This window comes from Phacochoerus africanus, chromosome 8 (assembly GCF_016906955.1).
Source record: "Phacochoerus africanus isolate WHEZ1 chromosome 8, ROS_Pafr_v1, whole genome shotgun sequence".
Lineage (NCBI taxonomy): Eukaryota > Metazoa > Chordata > Mammalia > Artiodactyla > Suidae > Phacochoerus > Phacochoerus africanus.
Genome location: NC_062551.1, coordinates 91,951,914 through 91,978,806, shown reverse-complemented (window position 1 = coordinate 91,978,806; position 26,893 = coordinate 91,951,914). Strand labels below are relative to the sequence as shown.

The 26,893-nt window shown below is 40.9% G+C and overlaps 1 protein-coding gene across 3 annotated transcripts in view; it reads right to left on the bottom strand.

The window, feature by feature from the left end:
* THRAP3 (thyroid hormone receptor associated protein 3) overlaps nt 1-26,893 on the bottom strand; it is a 72,461-nt gene that overhangs the window by 26,788 nt on the left and 18,780 nt on the right. For 2 of the 3 annotated variants that reach the window (XM_047793345.1, XM_047793341.1), the window contains exon 2: nt 15,401-15,505. The gene's annotated coding sequence lies outside the window, so the exon portion shown is untranslated. Of the gene's footprint in view, nt 1-9,424; nt 9,615-15,400; nt 15,506-26,893 lie in introns of all 3 variants that reach the window. The other variant, XM_047793344.1, reaches the window with a different exon arrangement.

Sequence of the window (26,893 nt, the reverse complement as noted above, 5' to 3'; positions counted from 1 at the left end):
GGCTTGCCCAAGGTCATAAAGATTTACTTCTAGGTTCTAAGAATTTTATAGTTTTAGCTCTTGGATTTAGGTCTATGATCTATTTTGCTTTTAATTTTATATTAAGGGTCCAACTTCCTTTTTCTGCATGTGGATATCCAGACACCCTAGTACCATTTGTTGACAAGACTACTGTTACCCTACTGAAATGTTGGCATCTTGGTCAATAATCAATTACCCATAAATGTGAGGGTTTACTTCAGTATTCTCAATTTTATTCCATTGATCCGTATGTCTACACTTATGCCAATACCACAGTCTCGATTTCTGTAGCTTTGTAATACATTCTGAAATCAAAATATGGGTTTTCCAACTTCCTTCTGCTCCAAGACAATTTTGGTAATTCTGGTTCCCTACATATCCACATGAATTTTAGAATCAGCACACCAATTTCCGCAAAAATAAAAAAAGTCAGCTGGGATTTTGATAAAAACTTTGAAATCTGTAGATCAATTTGGAGAGAACTATCATCTTAACATTAAGTCTTCCAACCCATGAACATGGAATGCCTTTCCACAGTGGATTCAAATTTTTGGATACAAATTTTGTGCTCATTTTGTTAAATTTATTCCTAAGTATCTTACTCTTTTTTTGATGCAACTGGAAATGGAACTGTTTTTCTATTTCATTTTGATTGCTCATGCTAGTGTCTAGAAATACAATTCATTTTTATACTCAATCTTGTATCCTGTAACCTTACTAAATTCATTTAAGAGTTCTAATTAATAGTTTTTCAATGGATTCCTCAAGACTTTCTAAATAAGATCATACCATGTGCAAAAGAGATAGTCTTCCTTCCACCTTCATGTACAATGATACCTGTAGGTTTTTCACAGATGTCCATTATCAGGTTGAGAAAGTTCCTATTCCTATTGGGTTGATTCTTTCTTGTTACAAAAGTACATTGAATTTTTTTTTTTTCAAATGTTTTTACTGTATCTATTGAGATGATCAAGAAGTTTTGGTCCTTTATTCTATTGTATTACATCAATTGATTTTCAACAGTTACCACCTAATATGTGCTTCTAAAATAAGTCTTAAAATTAGTCTTTTCCCTGTGTAAGGATCTCTGACATAACCTTAAAAGAATGGGACAAGTCCCTGAGGACTGATTCCATGCAGGGCTGGCCTCCCTATTCATTGCCCAGGCCCCAGGACTGTTGTCTCTGCTCTGTCAAGAGGGCAGCATACTTTTCCAGACCAGATGGCACTACATTTGATGACTGTCAGATAACACAAGAGTGCTAACAAAATAAGTTTAACAATTCAGGATACCAAACCCAGGAGGCTACTAACTGGTTAGAGATCATGTCTGATTTGTTCTCGATTTTATGCACAATGCTTAGCCATGGAGTGGACACCTGGTATGTGCTACACGAACAGACTCTTTACACTTCTTACATTCTCCATTATCTTCATCAAACAAGCAGGAATAATAAAAGATCGGCTCATCAAAGAGTAACAATATGGTCCAAGAATAAAATTAAGTATGTACTGCAGCCCTAATCACTACTGCTAAACTAGCAGCTGAGCTCAGCCTTACGCCTTCCATGTCTTCCTCAAAGGCGCAAAAGGCCAAACTGATCGAAGTATTAGGGAGACCTCACACTTCATTTGGTAGTGCCAGGTTAGAGTGAAACTCCACAGCCATCTAATCCAGTTAAGACATCCCTGCTCTCAATAGTCACTAAAGGCAAGAAGTAGAAAACTCTTGGTGAACAAAAGGACTAGGGGGGGAAAAAAAAAGACAGATCCAAAAACCAGCCAAGAAAGAAATCCACCACTCACAAAGGATTGCAGGCAAAGTAGTGGCCCTGATGGTGTGCCTCTAGATAGTTAGAGACCAGAAAGCAGAGTTCACATGAAATACTAAACATGTTTACTATTTTATGCTTTTCCCTGGAGATTATCTTCTCCTGAGCAAAGGGGGGAGAGAGGGAGGGAGGGAAAGAAGGAAAGAGAATCAAGAGCAGCTGTGGGTATCTCTATCTCTAGGGTAACACTTTGTCAAGGCTTCACTTCACACCCCACATCCCTGAAATCAAGTCAGAGAACCCTTCTTGACTTTTACTCTGCTATTAAGCAGCTCTCTTAAATTATTAAACCCATCTGTAAATATAACACCAATTTCAACTCTGAGGTCTTAAAATTTACAGAGGCAAATACCCTAAAAAGGGAGGAGGGTCCTTTGGGGTAGAAAGGTAACTTTGCTGCTTAAACAACTTATAGATAAAATAAAAGGTTTGCCCTCGCCTATGTTATAAAATCAAAATCATTCTGGAGTTCAGTATTAAAATTTTTAAGCTTTAAATACCAAATCTATGTAATTTGGTAGAGTTTTATTTAAACATGTGCAATGTGTAGATACAGATGTACACATAAGACATATCCACATAAGCTCATGCCGCTGATGGTTAACAGAGGTTACTGCTATGGATCAGAAAGGAAGACATGAAGAGGAAGGGAGCAAGAGAAGGGAAAGACGTATGACACACAGACAAAATGGGAGTACACGCCTCTTAGTTTACATATAATCTTTTCTAGCTAATGAGTTTACAGGTGACTTCCCCTTACCAGTCTTTTAAAAAGTTGTTAATGGTGTTGATTCTTTTCATGTGGATTGAATCAATTATCTATGTACTTTCTTCTAGTAATTTCCACATGACCCTAAATAAATAAAACTGCAGCTTAATTATTCAAAGTCCACATAGGTAAACTTCAGGTAAATTTTATCACAATGGAATTGTTTTCCTCTTTTATGACTTTAAAGAGAGTTAAGAAAGGCCAGCCTTGGAGTTCCCTTACGGCGCCACAAGTTAAGGATCCAACGTTGTCACTGCAGCGGTTCAAGTCACTCCTGTGGCGCAGGTTCCATCCCTGACCCAGGAACTTCTGTGTACAGTGGGCGTGGCCAAAAAATGTTTTTATTACGGAAGCACTGATTCAAACGTACACAAAAGTAGGAAAGAACAGTGTAAGAAACTCAAGTGTATCCATAACCCAGTTTAAAAATTATCAACTCTTTACAGGTGGGCTCAATTCATGGTCAAAATCCTCATAAGTTTGAGTGGATACACCCAGCCTCTGCAGCTATCTCCCCATACCTTTCCCCTAAAAACAAAAAACCCCCAGAATCCTTACATTAAAAAATCCAGGAGTTCCCGTCATGGCTCAGCAGTTAATAAACCTGACCAGCATCCATGAGAATGGAGGTTCGATCCCTGGCCTCGCTCAGTGGGTTAAGGATCCGGCATTGCCATGAGCTGTGGTGTAGGTCGCAGACGTGGCTTGGATCCCGCGTTGCTATGGCCCTGGCATAAGCTGGCGGCTACAGCTCTGATTAGATCCCTAGCCTGGGAACCTCCATATGCCGTGGGAGTGGCCCTAAAAAGACAGAGAGGAGGGGGAAAAAAAAAAAAATCCAGACATGAAATGAAGGGACCCAAAAGGCTCAGCTCTATAAGCTTCTCCATGTGTGCTCAGCAAGTAAGTCTAAAAGGAAATTCACTTATCAGCAAATAACAATGATTCCAAATTCAGCTCAAACACAAAGTAAATTCTAGGAGTTCCCATCCTGGAGCAGTGGAAACGAATCTGACTAGAAACCATGACGGTGTGGGTTCGATCCCTGGCCTCTCTCAGTGGGTTAAGGATCCAGTGTCGCCATGAGGTGTGGTGTAGGTCACAGATGCAGCTCTGATCTGGTGTTGCTGTGACTGTGGTGTAGGCCAGCAGCTATAGCTCCGATTAGACCTCTAGCCTGGGGAACCTCCATGTGCCTTGAGTGCTGCCCTAAAAAAAATAAATAAATAAATAAATAAATTCCAAAGTGCAACTTTAAACTATTTCCTAATTACAGGACATAGGTAGTCCAAAATACCTTTCCCATTGTGGGTATTTCATCAACTTGTTTTTAGATGTGTGACTACTTCATAACAGCCGAGAGTAGAAAATACACATTGATACACAATATTTTTGAGTTAGCAAGTCAAAAAAGCTAATAAAGCTTCTAATTCTAGAGGCCAAAATCCACTATAAAAATTGTGAGCTCACTTCAACTGTTTATTTGGCTTCTGGAGAAATATATTTGACAGTGTACTTTTTTACCAATGTGCTTTTATCCTAACCTTACTATCTACTTCCCTGAAAATAACCTTTTTTATTAATGAGAGCATATATTTTAGTTCAGTTAAGCTAACAATGGACCTGTACACAAAACAAATTCTCAAGTGTTCTTCCTAACAGTTGCCAGGATAGAAAAAACTCAAAGGAGAAACCAGTCCAAAAACTTCACAGAAACAATTCAGCACAGGGACCCCTCTGTGTTCAGAAACTGGAGGGTTAAGGGATTGCCAGTAAAGCCCACACCCATTAGAGAAAGTTTCTGTGCCTTGGTTCTCGTGTCAGAGTTACTGCAGAAACAAAAGATCCAACTCTCTACACTGTTTTCACTACATAAAAAAAACTATTTCATGTTAGTTATCCATGGACACATGGATAATTCTTAATTCTCACTTGAACATTAAGAAGCTTCCCTGGAGTTCCCGTCGTGGCGCAGTGGTTAACGAATCCTGACTAGGAACCATGAGGTTGCGGGCTGGGTCCCTGCCCTTGCTCAGTGGGTTAACAATCCGGCAGTTGCTGTGAGCTGTGGTGTAGGTTGCAGACGCGGCTCAGATCCCGCGTTGCTGTGGCTCTGGCGTAGGCCGGTGGCTACAGCTCCGATTCAACCCCTAGCCTGGGAACCTCCATATGCCTCGGGAGCGGCCCAAGAAATAGCAACAACAACAACAACAACAACAACAAAAAAAGACAAAAGACAAAAAAAAAAAAGAAAGAAGCTTCCCTGAGGGTAAACTCTCAAGTAGTTTAAGAGTATATTAATTAAGGAATGGCAAGCCTGACATAAAAGTGCCCATGGATTATCTATAATAATAAAAGAAAGAGCTCCCCACCCCCCTTGGTTAAGAATACTGCTAATGCTGGAAGTAACTGGCCAGGTGGATAAACCAGCTCTTATCCACAAAGGTTCAATTCCAAGTCCTCCAAACTCAATCTCTGCCCTTCCTTTTCCAGTCTTAACTTCTCTGGATGGTAAACAGGAGCACTGCCTTGTTTTTCACAAAATTCAAACTAAACTGCACAGGAAAAAAAAAAAAAAAGTGGTAACTTCTGCCATTACTTCAAACTTGAGGAAAACAGGTAATTTCTAACAGTACTGCTACTTACTTTGGGCTCCCCAAAGCAAAACAGACTTGTTCTGACAAGAGTTCTCTTCTGAAAGCCACCAGATCCCTGTGTTCTGTGAGTGGGTGTGGGGCCTGGGCTCCCGTCTCATCGGCAGGGAGCCCGTCCTGCCTCAGAGAAAAAGTCTCCTTGACTTTGCTCCTTTGAAGCCCAAGCACCAGTCATCAACTAATAAACAACAGCTGCTGCTCTAGCCTGTTCCGCTACTGCAAACTTTCTTCCCTCTCTCCACCCTAAAAATATCAGGACCCTTGTAGGAGGGCATAACTGATCTTTTTTGTTGCCACTGGTATGTGATGAAAAAAAAAAGGCACCAAGCAAGTGTTCAAGTACCTTAAAAGAGAGACATTTATCAAAAATAAACTCATACTGCTAATAAGGGCAAAAACCCCTTAACTGAAGCAGGTGTTTTTTTAATATAATCTCTCTGTGCCTTTTTTCCCCAAGAATAAAATGAGGGTTTGGAACAGCTCTACCACTGATAAAAAACTTAAATGTCTTCAAACTGATCAGGACATTCTTCATCCTTACTTCAGCCAGATTCTAAAAATGGAGTTAAACTAAACTTCCTGCTTTTAAAAAAAGAACCATCCCTCCACTCCCAGCCCATCAACTCTGAAATTTACTACGGAAAAAATCATTTGAGATTCATAACATATTCTACTGTTTTATAAGAACTAGCCCATCTACCTGAAAATAGCTGGCCAAGGACTTGGCCACTTACCTTCTGACTGTACTTATAAACTATCACTTGCATGGGGGCAATCCACTTACACCAAATTCAGGCAGCACCAACCTCACTTGGAAAGACGAGTTTCCAGAGCAAGTCAGGGCTCTGTGACAGACACCTGTCAGGGCGAGGGACACTGCTGCTAGCTTCTTTCCATCACACAGCCAGCAAGAGGTCATATTTCCTTCCAGCTCGTCAGTGAGTAAATTAGTTTCTCTGTTCCAATAACATGGCAAACTCCCCCCTTTCCATCTTTCACTTTTTAAAGGAACAGGACCACATTATTTCTCAGTAACTTGGAAAGGTAAGAAAAAGTCAATGAGACAGGCATTTTCCATTCAGCACAGACTACAGCACAACACTAATTATTTCAGGCCTGGTTTCCACACAGGAATAAGAGTTTCATAAATGTTTCCCTTTCTTTTTTGGTTGCACTCACAGCATGCCAGGGATCTAACCTGAACCATAGCAGTGACAACACCAAATCCTTAACCTCCATGCCACCAGGAAACTCCCTCTTTTTTTTTTTCTTTTCAGGGCCACACCTACAGTGTATGGAAGTTCCCCGGCTAGGGGTTGAATTGGAGCTGCAGCTGTCGGCCTACAGCACAGCCACAGCAATGCCAGATCTGAGCTGCATCTGTGACCTACACCATAGCTCGTGGCAATGCCAGATCCTTACCTACTAAGTGAGGCCAGGGATCGAACCTGTATCTGCATGGATTGTCAGCATCTGCATGGATTGTCAGTTGGGTTCTTAACACAGCGAGCTGTTTGTTTTCTTTTTTTAAAACATCAGAGAAAATAATGAATAATTTAAGATCAAAATGACAAACCTTTGCTGAGAAACACCTTTATTCATTCTTTTAATCAAAATGCTGTTTCTCTCCCAAAAATTAAAACATATGAAAATCTGGAGTTCCCACTGTGGCACAATGGATTGGCAGCATCTCTGCAGTGCCAGGACATAGGTTCAATCCCTAACTTGGCACAGTGGGTTAAAGGATCCCATGTTGCAACTGAGGCTCAGATCTGATCCCTGGCCCAGGAACTTCATATGCTGGAACTCCATAGGCTGTGGAGGCGCCAAAGAAAGAAGAAAGGAAGGGAGGGAGGGAGAAAGAGAGAGGGAAGGAGGAAGGAAAAAACAAAGAAAACCTTAGGATAGCTGGGATATTATGCAATATTCACTGAAAGCAACATAATCTGATCAGTATTTGAAAATTCTGAAAAATAAACACAAGTAATAAACTTAGGTCTCAAGTCACCAGTTTGGAAAAAAGCTAGTAAAAATAAAATGTATGCAAACACTCGTACACACCAAATTCTTCTATCACAGTATGCCACCTAGAGGGAACAAGTATGTAAGTGGTAAATTCAACCTGATTTGCCTGCATTCTGTGTTCTAAGCATATAAAAGAAAGTGATCTGAAATAAGAGAGGAATTTGGAGGACTTAAGGAAGTAACAATCTCCATAGATTACTCGTTTGCTAAACGTGGATAGTACTGGACATACAACTTAACTTCAAAAGTTTCAGGCTGTTTAGGCCAGGCTTCACCAACCCGTATAGGACATGACACCAAGCACTGGTTACTAAAAAGGTAAATACACAGTCATTTCATAATTTTTAAAATAGTTTTGCTTTCTCATTGAATCAGGTTTCACAACCTCTGCACTTTATACTTACTTAGCTAAGAGGAGTGTGAGTATAATCTCCAAAAATACCATGGCCCAGCATGTACCAAGAACATTTTTCTATTCATTCTACCAGAATTTATTCAGCACTTACTATGTGTGCCAAGCACTCAGCTGGATGCAGAAAATAAGAAAGCCCTGTTGTAATTATAGGTAAAAAATATATTTTCAGGTTCATGACGTGACTTTGGAAATTTTTGTTTGCTTGCACCAGAGTAGAGTCAGAAAGGAGGTCACTAGTTTTGAAGTCTTTTCCAAGTCACATCCCCTCCTTGAACTGAGTATTTCTTATGTGTTAAAAATAGGACTTACACTTTAGTTAACAGTGTATCAATACTGGTTCATTAATTGTGACAAATGTATCATACACTGTGAAGAGGAAACTGGGTAAATGAAGGTAGGTACCATACAGGTTAAACTGCGTCTCCCTACCCCTAAAACATCTATGCTGAGATCCGAACCCAAGAATCTCAGAACATGACCTCATTTGGAGATGGGCTCTTTATAGACAGAACTGGTATCTACATAAAGACAGACACGTGGAGAGAAGATGGTCATCTTCAAAGCTTGATTTCTGAACCTCTAGCCTCCAGATCTGTGGGACAATAAATCGCTGTGTTGAAGTTGCCCAGGTTGCAGTACTTAGTTATGGCAAGCCCTAGCAAACCAATACAAGAATACTATCCTAGCAATTTTCTGTACATCTTAAACCATTCCTAAATGAAAAATAAAAAAAAAAAAGACAGGGGTAAAGGTGTCCACATCTCACAGCTGGAGAGGACCAAAGTAGATTAATTGGGAAATCCTGACTCAAGGGAAAGAGAGCCCATAATCCCAACACACAATAAGCAAACAAGCTTAGAATCTAGTTTTCATTCAGTGTTTTCCCTAATATATTACTTCAAGAAGGGCACATAAAGGTGGGTGTGGGGAAACATGCCAAAGCAAATTACTGAGCTCAAATGCCCTGTCCCCAATAAATAGAACCCTAGAGAATCACTTTAGAGCACTGCTAGGTACTGCAGTAAAAAAGAACTGAGTTCAAATCTTGGCTCCTCCACCATTAAGCTGAACAAGTTAATTATCTCTCAACCTTCCTCACAAGATCACCTTAATGATTAAAAAGTGTACGTAAACTGCCTGGTATCAGCAAGTGAGTTCACACCTTAAGCTATGTTTATCTATAACCCTAGAGCGGTGAGATGGAGATATTTAGGAACTTCTCTGAGAGCCAAAAGACCTCACCACCGATTCTATTTTCCCGCTATTACTAAGCAATCAGCTATCTTGCTACAAAGAATAAAGTGTTTTATTTAAATTTATTTATTTACTTATTTATTTTGTCTTTTCTCTTATTATTTACTTATTTATTTTTGTCTTTTCAGGGCCGCACCCACAGCATATGGAGGTTCCCAGGTTAGGGGTCCAATTGGAGCAAAAGCAGTCAGCCTATGCCAGAGCCACAGCAACGCAGGATCCGAGCCATGTCTGCGACCTACACCACAGCTCATGACAACGCCGGATCCTTAACCCACTGAGCGAGGCCAGGGATTGAACCTGCAACCTCATGGTTCCTAGTCAGATTTGTTTCCACTACGTCACGACGTGGAACTCCAAATAAAGTGTTCTATAACTTTACCGGCTAAATTAGCATGTGTTACACTGAAGAGGTGCACAGAAGCAAGAAAAGGTCAAATTCTAAGGTTCTGACCTTTGAAGAATCCCTTTGCTGCTGGATGGTAGCAGGGAAAATCAACAGCAAGCTGAGAAGCCTTTCATTTGGAACTCATTCACCGCAATATCCCCAGTGTAGACAACCTGTGGTATCTATCTTCTCCTGAGAATTTCCTCAGTGGGTGTCTATTAGGCTCAGGATCATCTATGCAATTAACCCTTCATCACTAGAGAAACAGAATGAACAGCACAGTCAGCAACTTAAATAACCTTCAGTTCACCTGATTCACCCATGAGGCTCCTCTCCTATAACCCTAGCAGAGGATGATGGCAATTTTAGTTCCTGTTTTAAATGTGTAACCATTGGGGAATATATCCTTCTCATTTTTTAGAGGAACATTCAGCTTTTGTAACTTAATACAGACACTACAGGCTATGTTAACTAATCATCTATAGCCTCTTTCCAGACCTCATTACAATAAATCTTTCCTAAAACTACGTTAAACAGCCAATTATAACATAACTATTTTTTTTTTTAATCTTTTCTAGGGTCACACCTGCGGCACATGGAGGTTCCCAGGCTGGGGTCTAATCGGCTGTAGCTGCCAGCCTAAGCCATAGCCACAGCAAAGCAGGATCCAAGCCACGTCAGCAACCTACACCACAGCTCACAGCAATGCCAGATCCTTAACCCACTGAGCGAGGCCAGGGATTGAACCCGCAACCTCATGGTTCCTAGTCAGATTCATTAACCACTGAGCCATGGCAGGAACTCCTGTCTATCAAAATTCTGTCTTTTTTTTTTTTTTTTGCTGTTTCTTGTGCCGCTCCCTCGGCATATGGAGGTTCCCAGGCTAGGGGTTGAATCGGAGCTGCAGCCACCAGCCTACGCCAGAGCCACAGCAACGCGGAATCCGAGCCGCGTCTGCGACCTACACCACAGCTCACGGCAACGCCAGATCGTTAACCCACTGAGCAAGGGCGGGGACCGAACCCGCAACCCCACGGTTCCTAGTCGGATTCGTTAACCACTGCGCCACGACAGGAACTCCTGTCTATCAAAATTCTTACTCAAGAGACCTGGAAAGGGATTCCAAACCTCTAGTTTATGGACATCCTTTACAGATTCCAAAGAGTAGGACTGTGGTCTCTCTTTATCAAGTAATCACCCCACCATCAATACGTAGATAGCCCCTTTACATGGAGCTCTACATAAAGCTTGCTCCACATTGTTTGTTTATAACTCTCTTAGGAGATAAGTTGTCTAGCATCTTTTACAAACATGAGGACCATATCATCTTCCCCAAACAAGTCCATCACACACAGGTCTGGGGGGGGGGGTTAATGTGTGTTTAAATTTATTTCCTTGTATATGAAACTACCACTGCTTTGTTGGGAACATGGGAGGGATCTTTCAATAACTACATCGTATCAACTAATCCATTCTTTCACAAGTATGAACCTTAGAGCTGCACCATCCCATACACTGACTGTGAAGCACATGAAACGTGGCAGGTCTGAACTGGGATGAGCTATAGGTATAAAACTCAGGATTTCCAAGAGAGTACAAAACCGCAATGTAAAATATCTCATTAACTATTTTAATATTAATTACATGTGGAAATGAGAATGTGTTGGATATGTTAAATTTTATAAAATATGTCATTAAAATTAATTTCAACTACTTTTTATTTACTTTCTTAACATGGTTGCTAAAAAATTTGAAATTACATACAGCTCACTGTGGACTTCTCTTGGATGGCACCATCCTAAAGGACAACAATGATTATGTCCTTTCGAATGTTCAAGTTTTAAACCTAATCCAGTAGTAGTCACCTTTAAATCTGTCATTTATTTTTTTAGTTTCTGGTTTTCACCCACTAAGAGGAGACAGCTGTAGAGATAACTACCTGATGTCTTTCCATTTTTATCTGTACTTCACCAGATAAGTTGAGGGAAGAAAAGAGAGATGTCTTAAATACACACACAATTCTATACATAAACCAAAAACAATTTCAAGATTTGGTATCATTCTGGATCTTACCAATCATCTGAGTCTAGAAAAGAAATCAAGAAGCCAATCTGCTGGTTCCATTTAAAGTGAATTAAGGCACTATTCAAAGCTATCTAGAGACCACTCAACCACCCTAATCCCAGGTAGATCCAAACATTCAACCAGAACTCTGTTCAGATACATGGGATCAGTATAACTTTCCTCTTGGGATTTCATTTTTTGTCTTTTTTTTTTTTTTGGCCTTTTCTAGGGCTGCTCCCGCGGCATATGGAGATTCCCAGGCGAGGGGTCTAATTGGAGCCACAGCCACCGGCCTACACCAGAGCCACAGCAATGTGGGATCTGAGCCACGTCTGCAACCTACACCACAGCTCACGGCAACGCCAGATCCTCGACCCACTGAGCGAGGGCAGGGAGTAAACCCGCAACCTCATGGTTCCTAGTCGGATTCATTAACCACTGCGCCACGACGGGAACTCCTCCACTTGGGATTTCTTTAAGGAACAGCGTATCAACTACTTATAGAAATAGGTCTAATTATTTTCTGGAACATCTCGTATTTTTTTTTTTTTAAAGGAACAAAACAATTCATAAGATTTAGCTATGAAAGCTCTGGCTTGCCACAATTTCAGGATTCTAAATGATCTGGGTCTTGCCTACTTCTCCAAAATAATCTCAAACCATTCTCTCCCCTTCAATTACTCTGCTGGAGCCACAAAGGCATTCTTTCTATTCCTTGAATGTTTAACAGTCATTTAAAGTCTCAGCACCTTTACACCTGCCATTCTCTGCTACATGGACACTCTCAGGCAATCTCAAGCATGGTTGGCTCCTTTCTCATCCTTCAGATCTCAGCTTGTCACCTAACTCAAAAAAGGTCTTCCACAGCATTCTACCTAATGACCCCTCACTATTATCTTGTAGTCCTATTTCTTTCCTAGCACTTAGGAAAATCTGAAATTATCTTATCTGCCTTCCCAAAATAAAATGTAAGTTCCCCACAAACAGAGGTCCTGTCTATCTTGCTCACTGCTGGTTATCCGGTGAGGACAAGCACAATAACAAGTACTCAAGTGCCTATTGACTAAATGAATCAAAGAATCTATAGCTTTAAAAGACAAAGAATCTTAGGAGTTCCCATCGTGGTACAGCGGAAACGAACCCAACTAGGAACCATGAGGTTGCGGGTTTGATCCCTGGCCTCGCTCAGTGGGTTCAGGATCCGGCATTGTCGTGAGCTGTGGTGTAGGTTGCAGACGCAGCTTGGATCTGGCATGGCTGTGACTGTGGCATAGGCCAGCAGCAACAGCTCTGATTAAACCCCTAGCCTGGGAACCTCCATATACCACAGGTGCGGCCCTAAAAAAGACCAAAAAAAAAAGGACAAAAAATCTTAGAGGTGAAAATCCAATACGCTTCTTTTTTAAATTATGCAACGGACTTCCTATATACATGTCATTCTAGTCACTATTTTGTTTCTTCTGTCTTTTGTCTTTATAGGGCTGCACCCGCATCATATGGAGGTTCCCAGGCTAGGGGTCTAATTGGAGCTGTTGCTGCCAGCCTACACCACAGCTCACAGCAACACCAGATCCTTAACCCACTGAGCGAGGCCAGGGATCGAGCCCACAACCTCATGGTTCCTAGTAGGATGCATTTCCACTGCGCCAGGATGGGAACTCCTGATGATTATTTTCTAGTCTCAAATACTTTAGTCTCTCTCTTGAAGAACTGTCATAGTTCCTATGGAGAAAAATAATAAGCACGGAAATATCAATTATATTTGGTCTGCTGAATCTAGAAGAATAATTTGCATCACTAAGTATTTAAAGATAAAATAAGGCAACAGTAATAAAAGCAATGCGAATTAGTACGAGATTAGACAAATAAACGGAATGAAATACAAAGTTTAGAAATACACTCCGTTAACATACCGTCCCTCCTAAAGGTGGCTTTTCAAAACACTAGAAAAAAAGATAAATCAATAGTTGGACAACTAATTAATGACTGATAAAAAATATTAGTCCCTCTTACCATAAACAAATATTAAATTCCAGCTATACTAAAGAAGTGTAAAGCCTTTAAAAAGAAAATACTAATGTCTCCTTGATAGGCCTAAGCCTACTAAAAAGATTTTCGTTAATTTTCTCACAACTAAAAGATATGGAGTTTCCATCATGGCTCAGCAGAAATGAATCTGACTAGTAACCAGGAGGCTGCAGGTTCGGTCTCTGGCCTCACTCAGTGAGTTAAGGATCCAATGTTGCCACGAGCTGTGATGTAGGTCGCAGAAGAGGCTCGGATCTGGCATTGCTGTGGCTGTGGCACAGGCCAGCAGCTACAGCTCTGATTCAATCCCTAGCCTGGGAACCTGCATATGCCATAGGACTGGCCATAAAAAGGAAAAAAAAAAAAATCCAAAAACGTAAAGATATGACTGTCTCCATCATAAAAGGACAGAAATGTAGTACTACTACTACTACTAGCCTGACACTTCTCTAAATGCTTTTCATATATTAATTCACTTAACTTATAATACTGTTATAAGACAGATACTATTTATCACCCCAATTTTACATGAGGAAACTATCCATTATCCTAAATACTGTGTAGTAGTCTCACTTCTCTGCTTCACTCAGAGAACAAAAGGGAGCTCATGATTTTAAGAACAAATATCCATTAATCCTACTCCTGAGTACTTATCCAAAAGAACTGAAATCAAGATCTCAAAAGAAATGTTAGCATTACCATGTTCACTAAAGCACTATCACCATGGCCAAGATGTGGAGAAAAACATAAATGTCCATAGGCAAGTGGATAAAGGAAATGTGATATATGGAATGGAATACTACTCAGCCTTTAAAAAGAATTCTACACTATGTGACAACATGCAGGAACCTAGAAGACATGATGTTAAGTGATGTAAGCCAGTCAGAGAGACAAAAACTGCATGATTTCACTTATATGAAGTATCTAAAAGTACGACAGCTGGGCAGCTGCCTAGAGCACATGTCCAGAATGAAGCAGATAGGAAAACAACTTTAAGACAAATTTTATAATAAAACAAATGCTTAAAGTACTGAAGAAGACTGACACTTTTGCAGAGTTCAGAAATTACTCATAAGAACACAGAAACTAAGCAAAACAAGCCAGAAAAAGATAATTATCAACAGAGAAAACAAAAAGTTGTAGAAAAAAGGAAAATGAGCCATAGCATGCAACATGAATTGGCTGTAAGCTATACATAACTGCAATATCAACAGTGAACACTGCTCTAACCGAAACTACATTATAACCAGAGTGACAATGAATGTGGGTGTGTGGTCGAGACTTCTACAAGAAACCACCATTATCCAAGGAAGGAAGTTAAGAGACAATACCCAAAACTAGAAAGCCCACAAGCAATAAAATAAGCTTATTATTTAGAGGTAACACTAAAAAAAAAAAACCCAGTAGAGTTGGAAATGACTGCTTCTAGGGACTGGGAAGGGGGCAAGAGGACTTTTTCATAAGAAGCCCTTAGATCTGATCCCCGGCCTGGGAACTCCAAATGCCACAGGGTGGCTGGAAGAAGAAAAAAAAAATAGAAAGAAAAAAAATGCAAACAGAAAAAAACTTGTTCTTGTTAACAAGAACCAGGTGATAAAGCACAACTCCAATTTTATTTGTACACATACATACAAGTAACATATGCATGAAAAGAGACTGTTCATCAAACTATTAACAGTGAGTGTGTGTGTATATTTATGTGTCAAGTTTATAGTAGATCCTTTTCAGTATGTCCAAGTGAATAAAATGTATTATTTAAAAACTCAATAGTTCAGAGAGGAGAGCAAAGCTACTTTATCATCATGTTTCAGTCTGTGAAACTGAAAAGTAAACATTGCTTAGTAAGAACCCAGAACTTCCATTAAGGAATCTTCTGGATAAACTCAACAAAAGACTGGTTTTATGAGCCAGTGAAGTTATTATTGGTTCCTTTCACCACTATGCATTTACCTTATTTGAACAATGATTCGACTCACAGCAGATCCCACACAGACACTACCTCAAAGAACACTGGCAGTGCCGCTGGCTTCTCCAATTTACAGTCAGGATACAATTCTGGAATGAGAGAAATAAACAGTGATAAAATAGCTACCCAGACCTTGCAGACCATATCCTGAAATAGAGATGCTTGAAATCTATAAGCAGCAACTTTCCTTTACCCCTCAACTTCACTCCAAGTGGACACAGGGGTCTCTTTCAAAGTATACTGGCCTGCAGGTCTCTGTCTCCCATACCCATTTTAATTCATCCCATCTCCTAGAGGAGAGCTGCAACATGCAAAGCTAAAACCTTCCTCTTGTAACCTGATACTTTCACTGGCAACATTTCAGGTGCTATGGTTTGCATTATACAAGCTTAATTTGCAAACTCCGTAATTCAACCTGGAGAATAACTTCAGAAGAATTAGATGCTTAAAACCAAAAAATTTAATTGAAGTATGCTGAACTAAATTTAACACATTACGTTTCAAGTTAAATCAACCCCCACTCTCATCCCTCAAAGCACAAAAAAATCCTTTGGATCCAGTTATTTAAATATTCCCAGAGAACTATGTCTGGTCACTTGTAATGGAGCATGATAATGTGAGAAAAAGAATGTGTACATTTATGTGTGACTGGGTCACCTTGCTGTGCAGCAGAAAAATGACAGAACACTGTAATCAACTATAATGGAAAAAATAAAAATCGTTATAAAACATAAATAAATATTCCCAGGTCTAAATATTACTAACATGGGCATATACCAAAGCTACATAGCATTATCCAAAACAAAAAGGAAAACCCAAATTTCAAAATCGGCAACCTCCGTGTGTAAATAACGTCCTCACTCCTAGCTTATTAAAGCTGTTTTGTTTGTTTTTTTTTTTTGCGGTGGGGAGGGGTTGCGCCTTCAGCATGCAGGAGTTACCAGGCCAGGGACTGAACCCATGCCACAGAAGTGACCCAAGCCACAGGAGTGACACTACCAGATCTTTAACCGGCTAGGCCACCAGGGAACTCCTACTAAAGTCTTTATCATTCATTCATAATATTGTAAGGTAAGAAGGTACCCAAATAACCTGAAGATCCAGTCTTGAAGTTAATCTTTCCTTTTTTCACTTACTCAGCATTCACTCAACTAAGAATATCCACCTTAGTTTTCTCTGAAACATGTGGTTTGCGCACAGCTGAACCCTCTTAGCCTCTTCAGCCATGAAACAAAGGAATGCATCTCCTTAGGCTTGTCTCTTTTTTTTTTTTGTCTTTTTGCTATTTCTTTGGGCCGCTCCCGCAGCATATGGAGGTTCCCAGGCTAGGGGTCGAATAGGAGCTGTAGCCACTGGCCTATGCCAGAGCCACAGCAATGCGGGATCCGAGCCGCGTCTGCAACCTACACCACAGCTCACGGCAACGCCGGATCCTTAGCCCACTGAGCAAGGGCAGGGACGGAACCCGAAACTTCATGGTTCCTAGTCGGATTCGTTAACCACTGCGCCACAACGGGAACTCCAGGCTTGTCTCTTGGTACATGCGGAGCCCTCAGCCAAGAAAGGCTCCTTCCGTTTCCAAACCCTCATTCCTATGAGGGTCTCCTTCCCCAGCGAGCTGTCCCTGGCTAAGCCAGGCTAGGTTAGGTACTGCTTCTCTGGGTTACCCTAGACATGGTTACCTTACACTCATCTCCTCATGTCTGTTGATAGGTCAAAACTTCCCTCACAGGGCAGCAAATGCTATATACCTAACACCAATATGTATTTGCTGAGTAAACTGAATACCCAAGCTGTAAACTCTTGACCTATACCAAAGGATTAACATTACAAAGAGGCAACAAAAAACTTTTTTTTTCTTTTTTTCTTTTTAAGGGCCACACTCACAGCCTTTATAAGTAGGTTAAAGGATCTGATGTTGTCGTGAGCTGGGGTGTAGGTCCCTGATGCAGACAGGATCTGGCGTTGCTGTGGCCATGACATAGGCTGGCGGCTACAGCTCCAATTCGAACCCTAATCTGGGAACTGCCATGTGTCAAGGGTACGGCCCTTTAAAAAAAAAAAAAAAAAAAAAGGATCATTTTGGCTGCTGAGTGTAGAATAGACCTTAACAGGGCAAACAAGGGCAGAAGAAATTGTTAGATACTGCCTACAATAATCCTGGTAAAGAACAGTACCTTCAACCAGAGTGTAGCTCAGAATACACAGTCCACATGCCTCTACACCTTACACAACACTGTTCCTAAACCCAAACAAAGTGTGAACATAACATTCTAGGACCATAATTTTTTACCTGCTATTGAAAGACTTGAAATTTTTTATCTCACCTCAGGAACCCTGGTAACCTTTTTTTAAAGAGATATAAAATGTAAGAAAAATGTAGTTCCCATTGTGGTTCAGCAGGTTAAGAGTAGGTTTTCGGGGAATATCCACTGTGGCTCAGTGTTAACAAATCTGACTGTGAGGTATCTGTGAGGATGAAGGTTCAATCCCTGGCCTCGCTCAGTGGGTTAAGGATCTGGCGTTGCAGAGAGCTGTGGTGTAGGTCACAGGCTTGGCTTGGATCTGGCATTGCTGTGGTTGTGGCGTAGGCTGGCAGCTGAAGCTCCACTTCAACCCCTAGCCTGGGAACTTATATAGCAGGTTAAAAGCCCAACATAGTGCCCACGAGGATGTGGGTTCAATCCCTCGCTGCAGCTCCTATTCCACCTCTAGCCCAGAAACTTCCATGTGCCACAGGTGCAGCTATTTAAAAAAGGTGGTTGGGGGGGACACAAGGAAACTCAAGGATGCCTTTGCCTGCTCCCATGAACCTGAGGTCAAAGCCAGTCCTTTAAACCACCAGGCACAAGTGGCTTCTAGAATACTTAAAGACGAATGTGTTCTAGTTTCAAAAGCAAGTTAATACCAATAAAAGTGAACAAGAATACTGTGTCTTCTATTTAAGTTAACCGAAGTATCTAATAAATGACAAAATTTAATCGTAGCCATTCCCCACTGAAAAAAATACTAGGAATTGATAAGATTATGACAGCTGGGAAAATAAACATTTAGTGCTTTACTACAGAAAACTGCAATGTCTTGCTTCAAGTAGCCCCCCTGGTATCAACAGGAAACAAGATTGAATCCAAGACTGGTGAAACTACTATGAATGGTTTTGGATAGATACTTCCAAATGTATTGTGTATACAGGGTCCTCTATGTTTGGGGGATAAGCAAATGATGGCACAAAGCCCAAAGTGCTTTTGTACCACCTATGAGCTAAGAACAGTTTCTGCATTTCTTTTCTTTCTTTTTTTGGCCACATCCGAAGCATATGGAATTTCCCGGACCAGAGACTGAATTCAAGCCAAAGCTGTGACCTACGCCACAGCTGCAGCAACCCTTAACCTGCCACACCACAAGGGAACTCCAGAAAATGCCAATTTTCAATATTTATGCCCAGTAATTTACCATAAGGTAATCATCCCAAAGCAATTTGCAAAGCACCCCAATAAATAATAAAAAGGATCACATGCTCTAAAGCTAAAGTGCCTAGGTTTGGTGGATTCTCATTCCACCAACTAATAATTTTAAGACCTGTGATAAGCTTCTTAATTAAAATCTCACTGTGTCTGGTTCTTCTTTTCTTTTTTTATGGTCGAACCCAAGTCATATGGCAGTTCCCAGGCCAGGGGTTCAATCTGAGCCACAGCTGTGACCTATGCCACAGGCCACAGCTGCAGCAACGCTGGATCCTTTAACCCACTGCACCAGGCCAGGGATCGAACCCATGCCTCTACAGCAACCAGAGCCACTGCAGTGGGATTCTTAACCCACTGCGCCACAGGGGAATCTCTGCTTCATCTGTAAAACTGATTCCTACTACAAAGGGTTTTGAAAATTAAACTAATACATGTATAAAGTTACTGCAACAGTGCTTAGTATGCAATAATAATTAATCACGCCAACATCAAAGCAACACTGAGCAAAAGACAAGACTTCAACTAGCTGGTACAGGTAGTCATATGGTCATTAAATAATTATGTTCTCTTAAGTCAGAATTTGGATTTATGACAGACTTAAAATATAAGATATTACATCGTCAAAATCTCTTAAAGCAGAATACTCTGGCAACAAACCTAAACCTATACTTGATCCCAGGCTGAATGAGTCTGCCCCCTAAATGACACCATTATTCTGTGCCCCAGATTCTCAATTTACAAGAGAGAGGGATCAACACACCATCTGTGCACCTGACAACTCCTTCCAAGATGAGTTTTTAAAATCTTGCTCTCAGGCTATACAGAGGTGACTTGAGGCAAAACAGTAACATTCCCATCTGAATCCTATGGCCCACCCAGCATGTAACACAGGAGAAATCAAAGAGCTATTTTTCTAGAATTTATTTTTTTATCCCATTACAAAACTTTTTTTTTTTTTTGGTCTTTTGTCTTTTTAGGGCCACTCCCACAGCATATGGAGGTTCCCAGGCTAGGGATCTAACTGGGGCTGTTGCTGCTGGCCTATGCCAGAGCCACAGCAATGCCAGATCCAAGCCGTGTTCTTAACCCACTAAGCAAGGTCAGGGATCAAACCTGCAACCTCATGGTTCCTAGCTGGATTCATTTCTGCTGCACCACGACAGGAATTCCTCATTACAAAACTTGTATAAGCTGGAGTTCCCGTCATGGCTCAGTGGTTAACAAATCCAACTAGGAACCATGAGGTTGCGGGTTCGATCCCTGGCCTTGCTCAGGGGGTTAAGGATCCGGCATTGCTGTGTGCTATGGTGCAGGTTGCAGATGCGGCTCGGATCTGGCATTGCTGTGGCTGTGGTGTAGGCTGGCAGCTACAGCTCCAATTGGGCCCCTAGCCTGGAAACCTCCATTTGCCTAGAAATAGGCAAAAAGACAAAAAAAAAAAAAACTTGTATAAGCCATCACCATTTCCTTACAACGTATTTCCTTGAGAACTACTAGTCATGCAACATTATTAGACTATTTTGCTCCATGAGGGCAAGTACCAGATCAAACTCCCTTTTGTATCCCCAGTGTCTAGGTATGTCCTTAACGACAAATAAATGAACAAATACTGGAGATATAATGCGTTTGTTTTTTTTTAACTATGGTAAAATATCCATAAGACAGGAGTTCCTGTTGTGGCTCAGCAGTTAACGAACCTGACTAGTATCCATAAGGACTTGCCTTCGACCCCTGGCCTTGCTCAGAGGGTTAAGGATCCGGTATTGCCATGAGCTGTGGTGTAGGCTGGCAGCTACAGCTCCAATTTGACCCCTAGCCTGGAAACCTCCATATGCTGCGGGTGCAGCCCTTAAAAAAAAGAAAGAAAAAAAGAAAAGCAAAATTCTTAACACAAAATTTACAATTTTAACTATTTTTAAGCACAAGGTACAATTCGGTGGCATTTAGCACATTCGCACTGTTAGGCAACCATCACCACCATTCATCTCCAGAACTTTCTCATCTTCTGAAACACAAACCGTGTACCCATTAAAGAGTAACACCCCCACCACCACAACTTCTACTTTGTCCCTATGAATCTGACTACTCTAGTTACTGCACATAAACAGAATCACACAGTATCTGTTCTTTTTATATCTAACTTACGTCACCTAGTACATCTTCAAGATTCTTCCATACTGTAGCACATATACAGTTTTTTATTGTTGTTGTTGTGTATGTTTTTGGCCATGCTTGAGGCATGCAGAAGTTCCTGGGACAAGGACAGAACCTAAGCCACAGGAGTGGCACCAGATCCTCAACCACTGAGCCACCAGGGAACCCCAGCTTTTAAAAAGGGAAAAATGGGAGTTCCCGTCATGGCTCAGTGGTTAACAAATCCGACTAGGAACCATGAGGTTTCGGGTTTGATCCCTAGCCTCACTCAGTGGGTTAAGGATCTGGTGTTGCCATGAGCTGTGTGGTGTAGTACACACACACAGCTTGGCTCCTGCATTGCTGTGGCTGTGGCGCAGGCCGGTGGCTACAGCTCTGATCAGATCCCTAGCCTGGGAACCTCCATATGCTACAGGTGTGGCTCTAGAAAAGACAAAAAAAATATAAAAATTAAAAAAAGGGAAAAATGTACAAAATCATAGAATTTGAGATATTAAACTGTTTCATTTGCCTGAGCAAACTAAAACGTTTAGTTCTTTTTACACAGCATTTTTCATTTTAATAATACATGCACAGCAAAAATTTCAAACTGTACAAGAGTATATAATGGAAAGAGGTCTCCTTCCTAATTTCTGCCCTCCGTATCCTCAATTTCCAGTCCTCCTCTCTGGCTTAATTTTTTACTTTGGAACAAAACTGCCATCCACATGACACCCTGCCTTAAGGACGTCCTATTAGTAAGACTCAGCTGGCCTATTAGAACCAGATATCCCTTTGTTCTAAAAATACTAACACAGAGATGCAAAACAATGAAGAGAGAAAAGATATATACTTTTTGCTTTTTAGGGCCGCACCGGCACCATGTGGAAGTTCCCAGCCTAGGTGTCAAGTCAGAGCTACAGCTGCCGGCCAACACAAGCCCAGCAATGCAGGATCCAAGCTGCATTTGCAACCTACACCACAGCTCACAGCAACGCCGGATCCTTAACCCACTGAGTGAGGCCAGGGATGGAACCCAAATCCTCATGGATCCTAGTCGGGTTCATCAACCTCTGAGCCACGAAGGGAACCCCTGGACAGAAAGTATTTTTAAACATTTTACAAGTATTTCACTGAGTTAACAATGAATGCACCCAACAGATAATGACTTTGCTAGGCAGCACACTGAAGGAAGGAAGAGCACAGGCAGAGTTCCCTTGTGGCACAAGGAGTTAAGGATCCAGTGTTGTCAGTGCAGCAGCCTGGGTCACTCCTGTGGCAAGGGTTTGATCCCTGGCTAGAAACTTCCACATGCTGCCGGTGAGGCCACCAAAAAAAAAAAAAAAAAAAAAGGAAAGAAAAGAAAAAAGAAAGAGTAGAGCCTCTGGAGTCACATAAAAACTAGTAAAACATTCTGACTCTTTTAAGTCTCAATTTCCAGATCTATAAAATACAGACCACACTATCTCATCAGCTACTACAATGACTAAATGAGGAAAACGTCTAAATCATTGGACAGTGCCTAGTAATACAGCAAGCACTCAAATAACAGTAATACGTAATTGTTCGTTTCCTTCCGGGCACTGTGGAAAGGCACAAAGATGAATCGGAAAATCTGTGCCCTTCCAGGTGCTTATAATATAAAAGAGCATTTACCTCTGCTCAGTATTATCCTTATTCTGCCTAGAATCTGGTATTAATACAACTTCCAGCCTATATTTATAATTTTTATGGCTCTACCTCCAAATCTCACTAAAATAGTTACTTATAAAAATAATTGGGGCTTGTAAAAAAAAAAAAAGCAAAGAAAAAAAAATTGGGACTTAGAGTGCTAGGGAAGAGAAAATGCTCATTATCATCAGACCCTGAATTGGGTGTGTAGCCTTGAGGAGGTCTACTGCTGGCTTTAATCAAAGAGCAGAGAATCCATAAAGTTCCCATTGTGGCTTAGTGGTTAATGAATCTGACTAGGAACCATGAGGTTGCGGGTTTGATTCCCGGCTTTGCTCAGTGGGTTAAGGATCCGGCATTGCCGTGACCTGTGGTGTAGGTTGCAGATGTGGCTCGGATCCTGCGTTACTATGGCTCTGGTGTAGGCCGGTGGCTACAGCTTCCATTAGACCCCTAGCCTGGGAACCTCCACATGCCGCAGGAGTGGCCCTAGAAAAGGCAAAAAGACAAAAATTAAAAAAAAAAAAAAAAAAAGAGCAGAGAATCTTGTGATTAAGACACCATGCACTCTAATCTGACCCAGAATATCAGTTATGAACAAATCCCACTAGAATTAGAGTCACCGAGGACTGAGCAACAGAAGCACTTCTAGAGACCATTAGCCTGTACGACCCTAGTTTTACAGAAGGGAAACTGAGCCAAGAAAAAAGGAAGAGACCTGCCTAGGAAGGTGAGGAAAAACTAGAGCTAAAGGCCCTTGGTTCCCAGTGTGTTCCAGTTCTTTCCACCTTCTACCTGTTAAAGAACTTTAAACCACAAACAAAGTCCAGTCTACTCTGATTTCTCACTTTTCTTTCCAGTTACTTATCATCTAAGATGATAAAAACAAACAAACAAAAAAAACCTTTACTGTGTCTTATGCAATCTGTCTTTCCTAAATAATCTTATTATTATTCGGCTAAAATGTACTCTATTGGAAGCTATGGGGGATGCTACATAAGAATGAACCTAATTCTCTAAAAGCCTATTTGTAAAGAAATTGTATTCAGTAAAAAACTCTTAATTTTAGAGTTGGAAAAGCAGATAGTACATTCAGAGTATACCTTCCACATCCACTTAGTTTTACTAAAAAAGAAACGCACACACACATATATATCCAAAACTAATTTGATCAGTAACCCATTTAACCCAGAGCATCAGACCACGATAACAAACTTCTAGATAAGTCACATCTGCTTTCATCTGTAAACAAGCAACAACAGAGACTGAATTTGATGCCAGAATAATCTGTTACAAATATTTGGGATAGATTATTTCTGATATCAAATTCGGAAATGATCATGTCATACTGGAGAACCTACTAAAATATATTCATCTTTGGAGTTTTATTCTTGTTTCCTTTTAAAATTACAAACTGGGGAGTTCGTGTCATGGTGCAGTGGAAACAAATCCGACTAGAAACCATGAGGTTGCGGGTTCGATCCCTGGCCTAGCTCAGTTGGTTAAGGATCCGGCATTGCCATGAGCTGTAGTGTAGGTCACAGATGCAGCTTGGATCTGGCGTTGCTGTGGCTGTGGCACAGGCCAGCACCTGCAACTCCATTTAGACCCCTAGCCTGGGAACCTTCATGTGCCGTGGGCACGGCCCTAAAAAAGCAAAAAATAAAATAGCAAATTGGAAGAAACTACTAGATTTGACACAAAGGTCAAAATTACTTCCCACAGTACTGCCAAATTAAATGTCCATATATTCTTGTTATTAATTTTAAATATAAACTTGCAACTGCTTTGCAGCTGATGGTAACTCATAATCAATTTACAAACACCATTAGGAAAAAACAAGACCCCTCTTTCCACAAATTACCAAATCCCAAGGCTGCTGAGCCACTCCTAAGCAGAGTATTCCTCACAAAATCCATCTTTTTTTCCAAAATACTTATAAACAATGTAACTGCTCACTAGAATTAGCCCTATATTCATAAGTTTAACCTGGAAAAGGGACTGCTATAAAGACCAGTCCCCTTGTGGCACAGCAGAAACAAATCAGACTAGGTTCCATGAGGACGTGGGTTCGATTCCTGGTCTCGCTCAGTGGGTTAAGGACCCAGCATTGCTGTGAGCTGTGGTGTAGGTTGCAGACGCAGCTCGGATCCCGTGTTGCTATGGCTCTGGTGTAGGCCAGTAGCTACAGTTCTGATTAGACCCCTAGCCTAGGAATCTCCATATGCCGCGGGAATGGCCCTAGAAAAGGCAAAAAGACAAAAAAAAAAGAGAGAGAGAGAGAGAACTATGTGGTCTGTCAAAGTGATTCTTGCAAATGGAGTTTTCCCTTTGGAAGAGTCAATTCAGCTGTTCCACTCATGCTAGCCATGACTTAACAATCCTGCCTATTTCCTGGATCTGGTTTTAGATTACATTGATATTTTCCCAATTTCTCATGGATAAAGTTAAGAAAGTTTTAAGCCTGAGAGAAAGGTATTAAGACCACTACACAAAGTATAAAGGCTACTATACAAAGCCCCAAATAAGTCAGGACTTCAGATTCAGAATATTAATGAATATTAAAACAAATCATATGGAGGAGTTCCCACTGTGGTGAAGTGGGTTACAAATCCAACTGCAGTGGCTCAGGCTCCTGCAAAAGTGTGTGTTCAATCCCCAGCCCAGCACAATGGGTTAAAGGATTCTGTGTTGCCAAAGCTATTGCTTAGATTCAATCCTTGACCCAGCAATTTTCACACACCACGGGTGCAGCCATAAGACAAAAACAAAAACAAAACCAATCATGTGCAAGAAGTAAAATCAGACCCTTCCCTCGCAACAGACAAAAACTCCAAGTGGACTTAAAAAAAAAAAGGACATAAACACTAAATGTGAAGCTTTAAAACATTTAGAAGAAAAATTTTAGAAGAAAATATAGGAAAACTCTGTACAAATTCAGGGTAGAGGATACGAAACAAGATATTATAAGTATAAACCTAGAGTTCCCATCGTGGCGCCATGGTTAATGAATCTCACTAGGAACCATGAGGTTGGGGGTTTGATCCCTGGCCTCGCTCAGTGAGTTAAGGATCGCCGTGAGCTGTGGTGTAGGTCATAGACATGGCTTGGATCTGGCGTTGCTGTGGCTGTGATGGAGGCCAGAAGCTACACCTCCGATTTGACCCCTAGCCTAGGAACTTCCATATGCCACACATGTGGCCCTTAAAAAAAAAAAAAAAAAAGCTGTGAATATTTTCTAAAGGAAACTAGATTACACCATGAACTACTATATGAAAAGATGAGTTTTGTACACATAATGTATCCAAAAAGTGTATTCAGAAGTTGTAATTTAGATTTGAACAACGGTTTCCCACACACAAAAGGAATAAAGGCAGGAGGATGAACAACACAGAAGACAAAGCCTGTGTCCCTACAGCTTTCCAGTGATACTTAATACCAAACAAGGAAACCAAAGATCCTCTCCTCAAAAGCACCTCCTATTTCTTGTTGGCAGCTCTAAGATGAGTTACCAGAGTAAGATAGGTGAGAAGAGCAAGGCCGAAATTCCAGATGGAGTAACACATTGTTATAATATTATAGATACTATACAACATATGTAACAAAAGTTACAGTTTATGTATACTTTTGACCAGCACATAAAATCTGTTCCCTGGAGTTCCCATAGTGGCCCAGCAGAAATGAATCCGACTAGAAACTATGAGGTTGAGGGTTCGATCCCTGGCCTCACTCAGTGAGTTAAGGATCTGGCGCTACCATGAGCTGTGCTGTAGGTCACAGATGCGGCTCAAATCTGGTGTCACTGTGGCTGTGGTGCAGGCCGGCAGCTGCAGCTCCAATTAGACCCCTAGCCTGGGAACCTCCATATGTGGCAGGTGCGGCCCTAAAAAGACAAAAAGACCAAAAAAACAACAACAACAAAAAAAAAACAAAAAAAACTTAGTTTCCTAACAACCATAGCAATAATTTAGTTGGCATTTCATCATCTATAAAACAAGACACCCTTCATTTGCCTTGTACAGGACTAAATAAGATAATGAATGTAAAGTGCTTAAATTAGCATTTACTTTCAAAAAAATCTCAAGTCTATAAATGTGCTTCCTTAATATTGAGGTTGACCTTACATTCAGGTTTGCTCAAGACAGTCAGTTTATACTTGCTCCAATACATTAATAGCATTCCCTTTCTCAAGAGTATGCTGGTTCAAAA